The following is a 10,555-nucleotide window of genomic DNA, read 5'->3' on the forward strand; positions in this document are numbered from 1 at the left end:
AATGCTCTCCAGTTTCCCTTTCTATATGCAATTTTAAAAGAGCTTTCTGCAGACCACCTTTTCTCATTTTTTCCTAAAGAGTCAACCAAAAAACCTGCCATTGGCTTCAGAACAAATTTCAGATGATCTTCATGAAAAGAGGGTGGGGGGGATTCCATATACTTATGACTTTTCATAATCTATTTCCTTCATGTTCCAAATCATGTCAGATGTCTTATTGCCGTGACACACAGTGCCCTGTCGAGACAATTCAATATTGGCTCCCATCACTTCCCATAACATATCATTCAGAACAATTATGCATCAGCTTGGAGTGGTTTTTTAAAAGCAGTCTCAGGAAAACCATTTTATTTCTCCAACTCAGTCTTTCATCTGAAAATATTGTCTATTGCCTAAACCAGGACTGGCATTTGTTCACTCACCCAACATATATTTATTGAAGGCTTCCTTATTTATTGGGGCATTCTGCTAGGAATTAGGAGCATAATGTAAGTCAAATTGACACAATCCTTGCCTTCAGGGTCCCAGGCAGCAGAAACTAATCTCATAAATAAGCATATAATCACAAGGTTTGGTAAGTTCACTGAGGGAGGATCATGAAATGCTATGGGAGTTTAAAAAGGGGGACATGACACAGCCTGGGGATGGAGGGGAAGGCTTCACTGAGGAAGTGATGCTGATGCTGATATCTCTGGAGTGGTTAGGCACCAACCTGGGGAAGAGGAAGTGAAGAATGTTCCGCTCACAGACAACTACACATGTAAAGAAAGGTCCAGGGAGGAAGCATGCCCCTCTGAAGAGCCGAGAACAGGCTAGTATGGCTGGAGAACATAAAGGGAAGAGGGTGCAAAACGAGGTAGGCTCAATAGGTAGGTAGGTACCAGCTCATGCAGGGCCTTCTAAGAGAGCAATGGAAAGCAATGAAAAGGATGGATTTGGAACTGAGGAGTGATGTTTTTATATTTGTATATTTAAAGTTTCTTTTTTTACATTAAATCTATTGGGGTGACAATGGTTGAAAAGATTATGTAGGCTTCTAGTGTACAATTCCATGATACATCATATTTTTTTAAAGGATCTTGCTCTGGTGGGAAGAGTGGGTACAAGGTGCATTACTGCAGTGTTTCTGATGTTCTGGCATTTGGAGACTTGCTGACTTTGGAGAGACTGCCTCTCCCAGAGCAATCCAATCTGTAGACATAGTGAAAGACCTTCCTACAAGTGTTCCTTTTAGATGCAACCCAACAAATCCAAAGCCCAAAGGCCTAGCCACCTCCTTTCTCCAGGCTGCTCTCCACCTGCCCTAACCACCTCATGGCTAGGTACCAGACAGCCAGGGACAGCACTCATGCCCCAGAGACCAACAAAAGACAAACTAGCCAATCCTAAACCTGCTTACACTGCATCGCCCATTTCTTCCACAATAAAGGCTCTTTCTCACATTCCCACTCACTCCTTCTGCCTCCAGACCAATCCTGGTGTTCCCTCATGTGGACGCCTTGAGTGGCCTGCCATGCCTCCTGTTTCTAGAGATCTGTGACTATAAACCTATTCCTTCATGATGAAGCAGGAGAGTTAGATGTTAGGAGAATGTTTGACAAGTGGGAAAAGGGAAACTGAGACAGATGGTGAGACAAATGGAGTCAAACAATTTGAGCAATTTACAGCCAGCTAATATATCAGGAGATCTTATCTTCCCTAAGCAAAGACACTTGAGAGCAAATGGTTTACACCTCTCTTCCCAGCCAGAGAGTAAATAGCTTAAATCACCATAGTCAGGGAGATAGATAACAACCCAATTAGTGCCATTAGTGCCAGCCAAACCCAAGGACAGGTTAAGTCAAGGGAATAAATTTTTTTAAAAAATAGAGCCCTGCCAGCTGCTCAGTGGTTGAGTGTCAACCCATGAACCTAGAGGTCATGGTTCAATTCTTGGTCTGGGCACATGCCCAGGTTTTAGGCTCAATCCCCAGCAGGGGCCATGCAGGAAACAGAAGATCAATGATACTCTCTCATCATGGATGTTTCTCTCTCTCGCCCTTCCTCCCTGAAACCAATAAAAATAAAATAAAATAACTATTCAGTGCCATCAATAGCATTTTCAATTTTAAAAAAACAAAAACACAGAGCCAAACAAATCAGGTAAAGCTGACCAGAAAATGACCCTGGTCTCTCTATGCACTCACTCACTTAGTACATCACCATATTAAAGAATACGCCTGGAAAGTTGATGAGTATTCTGCTGAGATCCTTTCCTGTAGTGCGCACGCCCCCCCCCCCCCCGCCCCTCCCGAAGAGATAAAAACTTTCAAGACAAAGGAGTCCAGTGTGCTCTCTCTCTGGAACATGCTCATGCCTTTCTTACCCCTTTCTCAGGTGTGAACTTTCTTTCTCCTAAACTCTAAGGGCCCCCAAGGATTTACAACCAGGGAAGCAGTGGGCAGCGGCTGCTTATCCTGGGCTAACCCCCTGAACCCCTCTCCAAGGACCCTTTTTCTCTGACTTTACAGTGAACTAACAGCAGTCCCACCTTGGCTCACTTCTATCACTGTGACTTTTACTTCTCAATGAGTCCATGCAGCCCTGCATGGCTCACTTTTTTTTTTTTACAATGTTTCTAGAGAGCCAAAGCAGCCTCACCTAAGCTCTCTGTGTTGCTTCCTCTATCTACATAAGCCCTTCCATGTTTCATTGTCCCTAGCTTTAATAAACATACTCTCAAAATCATCTGAACTCACATTGTGAAATCTTTCCTCACAAAATCAAGAATTCACATACTACAGGATGGCCCAAGGCAGATCCACTCTGGGCCTGGTCCCTTTCTGATGACAATGACAATAATTTCCACATTAGCAGGCCTTACCATACCAGATTAAAACAAATTATAGGTACATTTAAAATGCAAGGCCATGGTGGTAAGACAGGTGACTTCTGATGGTCTCAGGAGAGAGGAAGTGAACAGTTACAAAAGTAATGGGATGGATTAGATAAAGAAGTGAGAAAAAAGGAGGTATCTAGGATGATTTCTAGGTTTATGTTTTGTTCAATTAAATTGATGGTGGCATATACAAAGAGGAAATTTGGAAGACCTCCTGTTTGGGAGAGAGGATGGTGAGTAAAATGTGCTTTCAAGACAACCAAATAGAAATGTTGTATAGATAGTAAAACTTAACCTCATATTCATGGAAAGGAATCCATACCACATTTGTCCATCTACCCACAGATGAAGACTCCAGGGCAGTACTATTTAAAGACTGTGATTTTCTCCCTAATATATCACATTTCTGTTTGATGTAAATGACACTTAAATGAGAAACATTACTATATTTATTTTGAGAGAGATGAAACATTACTATATTTATATCACTGGTTGTGAAAATTTAATTTCCATATGTTATAGATGCTATTTGATACACATCTGTCTGCCTACTGTCCTTGTCAATCTAAAATCCATGCTCATAGTGAAATATTCTCCCAACTTGAGCAAATTGCCTTAAAGTACCCTTCATTCTATGAACCATAAGGATAATACTTCCTTTAATGTGACAAGAAATCACATTGCCAAGTTCTCCTGGCTCACCCTAATAATCACACCAACTAGACTCAAACTGCAACACAGATTGTTCTGAGATTGATCTTTAAATTTATGGGATGAAGAAAATAACAGTTACCGGGGAAATGCCAACTTAGCTGTTATTCTTGTAATTGGCCAGTCTTTCATAGTTTCGGGATGAAAATAGGGAGACCAACAGGGTGACAAGATATTTACCACTCCCTTGAAGCACTAACTGCAGAGGTGCTGAAATAATGTCTCTGCTACAATTGTTATAACCAAGGAGGTTTAAGGGTTGTTTTCTCTTACTCTGTGTTTTGAGACATTTTTACAAAAGTGACTTCTGCAGTTGGCATCTAGCTCAATTTTGCTTAAGGGGCTAAATTGGCTGAAAGAGAGAAGTCTACATCCTTCATAAGGAGGCAAGACTGTCCCATGTAACTGATCATAGTCACAGGACCCTGATCTTGGAGCCTGTAAGATGTCTAAACTGCCTACAAACAGCAGCTGTTCTTCGGGAAATAGAGTTGCTTGAATGCAGCAAGATGAGGAAGGATGCAATCTGCTTCTGTAGTGTCCTAATAGGCTGCAAGCAGAAGGCTGTAACTGGTGGTCACTTTCATGATGCATTAGGCACCCCAGTGAAATCTTCTGACAGCTCTGAGGAAGGTTGCAGAGCAAAACAACCTGGCATCCAATCCACAATTGGAGGAAGGAGAAAAGAATCCCAAGCCTATTTTATCTTGTTCTTTACTTTTGATGGAGCAAGAAGGTGGCATCTATAACATACTGTTGCATTGCTTAATAACAATAACATTAACAATAATAATAATAATAATAATAATAATAATAAACCTTTTAAGGGGTCATGTTGTAAACATAATGACTGTTCACCTAATAGATTTAAAAATCTACTTCCTGGCCCAGACAGGTACACTCAGTGGTTAGAGCACACCAAACCACCATACACCAAAGGGTTTTGGGCTCAGTCAAGAACACATACCTGGGTTGCAGATTAAATCCTCAGACCAAGATGTGGTGCACGTGGGAGTCAACCAATGTGTCTCTCACATCGATGTTTCTTTTTCTCCTTCCCTCTCTCTCTCTCTCTCTCTCTCTCTCTCTCTCTCTCTCTCTCCTCTCTCTCCCCCTCCCAACCTTCCCCTCTCTCTAATATCCTCAGGTGAGGATTAGGGACAACAACAAAAATAAATAATAAAATAAAAATCTACTTCCTAACGTTACGCAAACATATACTTTTAGGCCGTGGGATAAATTTGCCAGTGACAGCATCAAACACAGATTCAAAGTTTGGATTCTCACACAATTTGAATGGATGTAAAGATGGATTCAAAAAAACACACACACAAAAAAACTGTGCAGTAGCTCAGAAGTAGCCGAAGGGAACTATGGGATAGACATCTTTCTAGATCCGGGGGAGAAATTTCATCTTTGCTTCTGAAGGCATTGCATTCCCAAGTTTTACGTAGCCTGTAAAATTCGAATTGTTTGTAATTTTTCCTCCTAATTTTTAATTTTGAAAAATTTCCAACACCAAAAGTTGAAAAAAATAATACAACAAACATCAATATACTCTTCCTCTAGATTATTGTTTTTTCCACAGTTGCTTTCTTGATATCTCTCATAGAGGAATACATAATGTGTACATACACACACACACTTTTTGAGCTGATGCACTGGAAGTTATATTACAGACATTATGACACATTGTCCCTAAAGGCTTTAGCATGTTTATCTTAAGAATCAGATATTCTTGCCAAAAACTGGTTTAGCTCAGTGGATAGAGCGTCAGCCTGTGGACTGGAAGGTCCCAGGTTTGATTCTGGTCAAGGGCATGTACCTTGGTTGTGGGCACATCCGCAGTGGGGGATGTGCAGGAGGCAGCTGATCGATGATTCTCTCATCGATGTTTGTAACTCTCTATCCCTCTCTCTTCCTCTCTGAAAAAATCAATAAAATATATATTTTTTAAATCAGATATTCTCTTCCATAACCCCACAATACCATTACCACAACCAAGAGATTTAATTCAGTATTATCATCTAATTTACAGCCCATATTCAAATCTTCCTGTTTGATGCCAACATGTCTTTTCTGCTTTTTAATTTTTGATTCAAAACCCAAACAAGGTTTTAGCCTTGCATTTGGTTGTTATAGCTCTTGAGTCTGTTTTAACATAGAATAGCTCATCTCTTGGATTTTATTTCTCTTGACATTGTTGTTGTTGTTGTTTTGTTTTTTGTTTTTGTTTTTTTTAAAGAGCCAAGGCCAGTTGCCTTGTACAATGTCTTTTCTACATTCTGAATTTGTTTGCTTATTTCCTCGTGATTAGAGTTAGGATATTGGCAGGATAATACACAGACATAATGTATTATTGTAGGGTAATACTCAGACAGCGCATTGTGTTCCTTATTGCATTGCATGAGGTGAGCTTGTCTTATTGGATATGTTAAGCTTGATTCATTGTAAAGGTATTGTTTCCCTTTATAATCTATAGAATAAAGCCTAAGTGACCATCATGTAGGAATGACCAGAACAACCAGTCGCTATGATGTGCACTGATCACCAGGGGGCAGATGCTCAACCAAGGAGCTTCCTCCTGGTAGTCAGTGTGCTCCCACAGGGGGAGCACCACTCAGCCAGAAGCCAGGCTCACAGCTGGCAAGTGCGGTGGTGGTGGTGGGACCCTCTCCCACTTCCACAGCAGCACTAAGAAGCAGCAAGCAGGCAGGTGGTAAGGAGCAAGGAGTCCCAGACTGCAAGAGGGATGTCCCGGACTGCGAGAGGCGCAGGCCAGGCACCCCCACCAGTGCACAAATTTCATGCACCGGGCCTCTAGTTAATGCACACTCGGAGGAGTGATACTTTGACACTGTGTCCAATAAACTTTAACCCCATGGAAGTTTTAGGGCCTATTATTAACCCTTGCCTTTTCTTTCCATTGCCCTGTCTACATATTCTTGGCATTCTACCATCCCACCCCCCTTTATGAGTCATGGATTTTTTTTAAAGTATTCAATATGTTACAACCCATTACCAGCATTATGTTTTATGGTGCTCAAAATGCCCCAAGTTTAACATCAAAGACTTTGGTGTTAAGCCAAGGAAGAAAAACAGTGGCTCTTCCTTTCCAATCCACAATCTACGGTGGGACCACCACCAAGACGAAGATTTTCATGAAAACCCTTATGAGGAAGAACATCACTCTTGAGGTTGAACACCTGGATACGAAAAAAAAATTGTAAAGGCCAAGATCTAGGACAAGGGAGGAATTTCTCCCCATCAGCAAAGATTGATCTTGTCTGGCAAGCAACTGAAAGACAGATGTTCTTTGAATGACTACAACATCCAAAAGGAGTCCACTCTTCACCTGGTGTTGAGACTTTGTGGCGGTGCTAAGAAAAGAAAGAAGTCTTACTCCCAAGAAGAATGAGCATGAGAGAAAGAAGGCAACGCTGACTGTCCTGAAATACTCCAGAGTATGTGAGAATGGCAAAATCAGTTGCCTTTGTCAGGAGTGCCCTTTGGATGAATGTGGTGCTGGAGTTTTTATGGCCAGGCACTTGGACAGACATTATTGTGGCAAATGTCATCTGGCCTATTGCTTCAACAAACCGGATGACAAGTAATTGCATATGAGCTAATAAAAGACATGAACTAATATATGTATGTCAGAACTTGGGCTTTCAAGTCAGGAAGCTGCCATTTCCTAACATTGTGGCAATAAACGAGTTAAATTCGTGGAGTTCTTATTTTGTCACCTACAAAAGAATGCTAACAGTAACTACTTCATAAGGTAGGAGCCAAGTCTGTTCGGTTCACTGCTGCATCCCCAATATCTTTGTCAGCCAGCAGTCACTTAACAAATAACCTGTTGAGTATGTAAAGCATCTAAAACAATGCCTGTTACATAATAGTAGCTCAATAAATGCATTGTTTTTTAATGTTATTAGTATTATTGTTCATATTTATACAATATAATCTGAATTTATTAGTTAACCATTAGTCAGATCTCTTTATGTATAAACCATTGTACTGGCCCAAAAAGAACCAGAACATGAGGCTACCTCCAATTCTACTTACTAATAAAATTAATGATTATCATTGTTACAATGATGACTCACTGTGACAGGCAGTGTTCTAAATTCTTTATTTTTATTGTTTCAAGTATTACAAATAGTAGTACATATATCTCCTTTTTTCCCCATTGACCTTTCCCCGGTCTCCCTACCCCCTGTCACATGCCCTCATCCCACCTCCCCCCCCCTAAGCTCTTAATCAACTTACTTATTTCTCTCAACAATCGTTTGGGTTAAGTACTAATATTATCCCATTTTAAGATTAGAAAACTGAGACCCAAAAGGATAAGTAACTTGCTATACAGCCAGTAAGTGGTGGAGCCAGGGTTCACACAAGGTGGGATCAAAGGTGTTTTTGTATCCACTATGCTCTGCTTTTTTAAAAAAAACAACAACAACAACAAAAAAAATTTTTTTAATAAAAAATATCAGCTTTTAAAAACGAGCTAAATAAAGGAAGAAGGCGTCCTTTGAGCAGGACAGTGTGTGTGTAATTATGTAACAGAGCACGTGACTTTTATTTGAAGAAGGACACACTTTACTGGCACAGGATTGACCATGAAGATGTCAGGTCCTTGTCCTAAAGGCGACTAGCATCAGAACTTTTTGTTTTCAAAAAGATCACATTTGGAAGATTCTGAGGCCATTTCCAGAACCTAAGGAACGAAAGGCAATTTAAGCCTTGGAAAATTAGAAGTCGATGCCAGTGCTTATCTTCATCTGGTGGTTTATGGCAGCCGCTCCGTGATATACACTGTTATGTCTGAATAACCCACCAGATGGTCCAGCTGTGAGAATGTTATTGTTTTCCACCAATTTGTATTATTCCCATGGTTTCACAAGTTCTAGTACTTGAACCATTAAAGGAAACCACAGCTTTTTCCTTAAGCTATGACAAAATAATAGGTTTCTCCAAATCCATCACAAATGTTCCATCAGATCTGCAGTTGAGTGCGCAGACAAGTCTCAGTGCTTTTTTTATAAGCTCTTTAAAAGGGAAGGCGTGATTAGTTTGCAGGCCCTTTTCCTTATGAGAGGGACTGAAGTTTTAATAGAAAGTTTTTGTCTGAGCAGGCCCCGGGCCATTGCGACCGTTGTCAGTTAGTTAACGCACTTTGTGAAAAACAGTCCTCGTCTCTCGAAGGCCATTTTGTTATGTCTCTTTACACTCTTCCCTTCTTCAGTTTGTACGGAATTGCTAGCCTGATGCTGTCTGAGCGAGCATCCTGCTCATTCACAGGCACTCTAGGTTCCTCGCTATCCTTTTCCTACAAGAAAGATAAGCAATAAGAGCTCACACAGTGTGAGTTATAGCCTAATAATTAGTAGCTTGTGCATTAGGAGATGCAGGGCTGAGGGCTAGGCAGCCATTCACAGTTAAGCATGCATTACCTTCCCATAATTCAGGGCCTGAAGCTTCTTCTACACATGGAAGCAGATGTCTCTTTTACTAGAAGAGGGAAAGCAGGAGTGATCTGGAGGCGGGGATGTTTAAACAATGCCAGAGAGGTCCCGTTATTTTTATTGGTCCCAGAACTAAGGCATCAGATACCCGTCTGAATCCCCCTGAAGCAGCCCTTGCCTTGACCCCAGCCTTCACCCGCCGCCCTGTGGTATGTGCAGGACCAGCAATGAATTCCTGCATTTCTCCCACTCATGTAATTTTCCCCTTGGCACAGTGCAAAGGAGTCCTTCTGATCAGGAAACAATACAACTAAAACAACAATAAAAACGCTACGGGAGGCTACATTTGAGGTATGCTCCTGTGCGTGTGTCCAGTAATAAGTTCCCCATGGCGTTTCAGGGGAAGGAGGCACTCTAGAAACTTCTTATCACAGCTGGCAACGTCCTGCAGCACCTGGTTCAACCCGTGCTTCAGACCCGATCACCCTGCACTCTCCTCTCACACATTGCTCCAGCCACACTTGCCACATTGCTGTTTCTCACACAAGCCAAGTAATCATGCACGTACTAAGTATATGCATCAGGGTATATGTCCTTCCTTCTGCCTGGAGGACTCTTCCGTCAGTCCCCCTGCATGGCTAGCTATCTTACTTCATTCAGGTCTCTGCTTAAATGTCAGCCCCACAGCCCAGGCCAGTGTGGCTCCATGGGTTGAGCAACATCCTGTATACCAAGAGGTCATCAGTTTGATTCCTAGTCAGTAAGAGCACATGTCCAGGTTCTGGGGTTCAATCCCTAGTAGTAGGTGCGCAAGAGGCAGCTGACAGATGATTCTAATTCTCCCTCTCCCTTCCTCTTTCTAGAAAAAAAAAATCAATTAAAAAATGTCAACCCCTCAAAGATGAAGTAAAGATACAGAATAAGGAATAGAGTATGATCAGAGAAAGAAAGCTGCAGGGAGTCTTTTCTAGACCATCACTCATAATAGCATCCCATGCCATTCTTGTTTGTTTTCTTTCCTGAAGTCTTCTTCTTCCAAGCACCTATCACTGTGTGGTGTTAAATTTTATATGGATGTGTTTGGGTCTGTCTCTCTCACTATAATTCAAGCTCCATGAAGCCAGTTCCTTTGTTTTGTTCTCTGCTTTTTTAACTTCGTATCATTAGCCCTTAGAGAAGTGCCTGATGCATAGTATGCCCTCCAATATTTGTCAAATGGAAGAATGATTTAATACACTTCCCGTTTCAAGGAATGGAAGAGCCGGTGTTTCCTTGTTTGTGTTAAAGAAGTATGGACATGAGTCCTTCAATTCAGCCTTTTGAGTGCTTTCTTCACACCTGGCCCCTTTCCATTTGAATAACCAACTGATATGCAATGTAAAGGTGGGGGTCACGCCTCCCGGGATTTTCTCTGGAAGCTGTGGTCCCTTCCACTTACAGAGACTGTGGGCTGGCTGAGAAGCAAAGGTTCTCTACCTGGAGCCCCTTTTCTAAAATG

General features: G+C 41.5%; 1 pseudogene; it reads left to right on the forward strand.

Moving 5' to 3' along the window:
- Positions 1-6,594: 6,594 nt before the first annotated feature.
- Positions 6,595-7,203, forward strand: LOC118728766 (annotated as a pseudogene).
- Positions 7,204-10,555: the final 3,352 nt, after the last annotated feature.

Source organism: Pipistrellus kuhlii, unplaced genomic scaffold (assembly GCF_014108245.1).
Source record: "Pipistrellus kuhlii isolate mPipKuh1 unplaced genomic scaffold, mPipKuh1.p scaffold_m20_p_3, whole genome shotgun sequence".
NCBI classification, from domain to species: Eukaryota; Metazoa; Chordata; class Mammalia; order Chiroptera; family Vespertilionidae; genus Pipistrellus; species Pipistrellus kuhlii.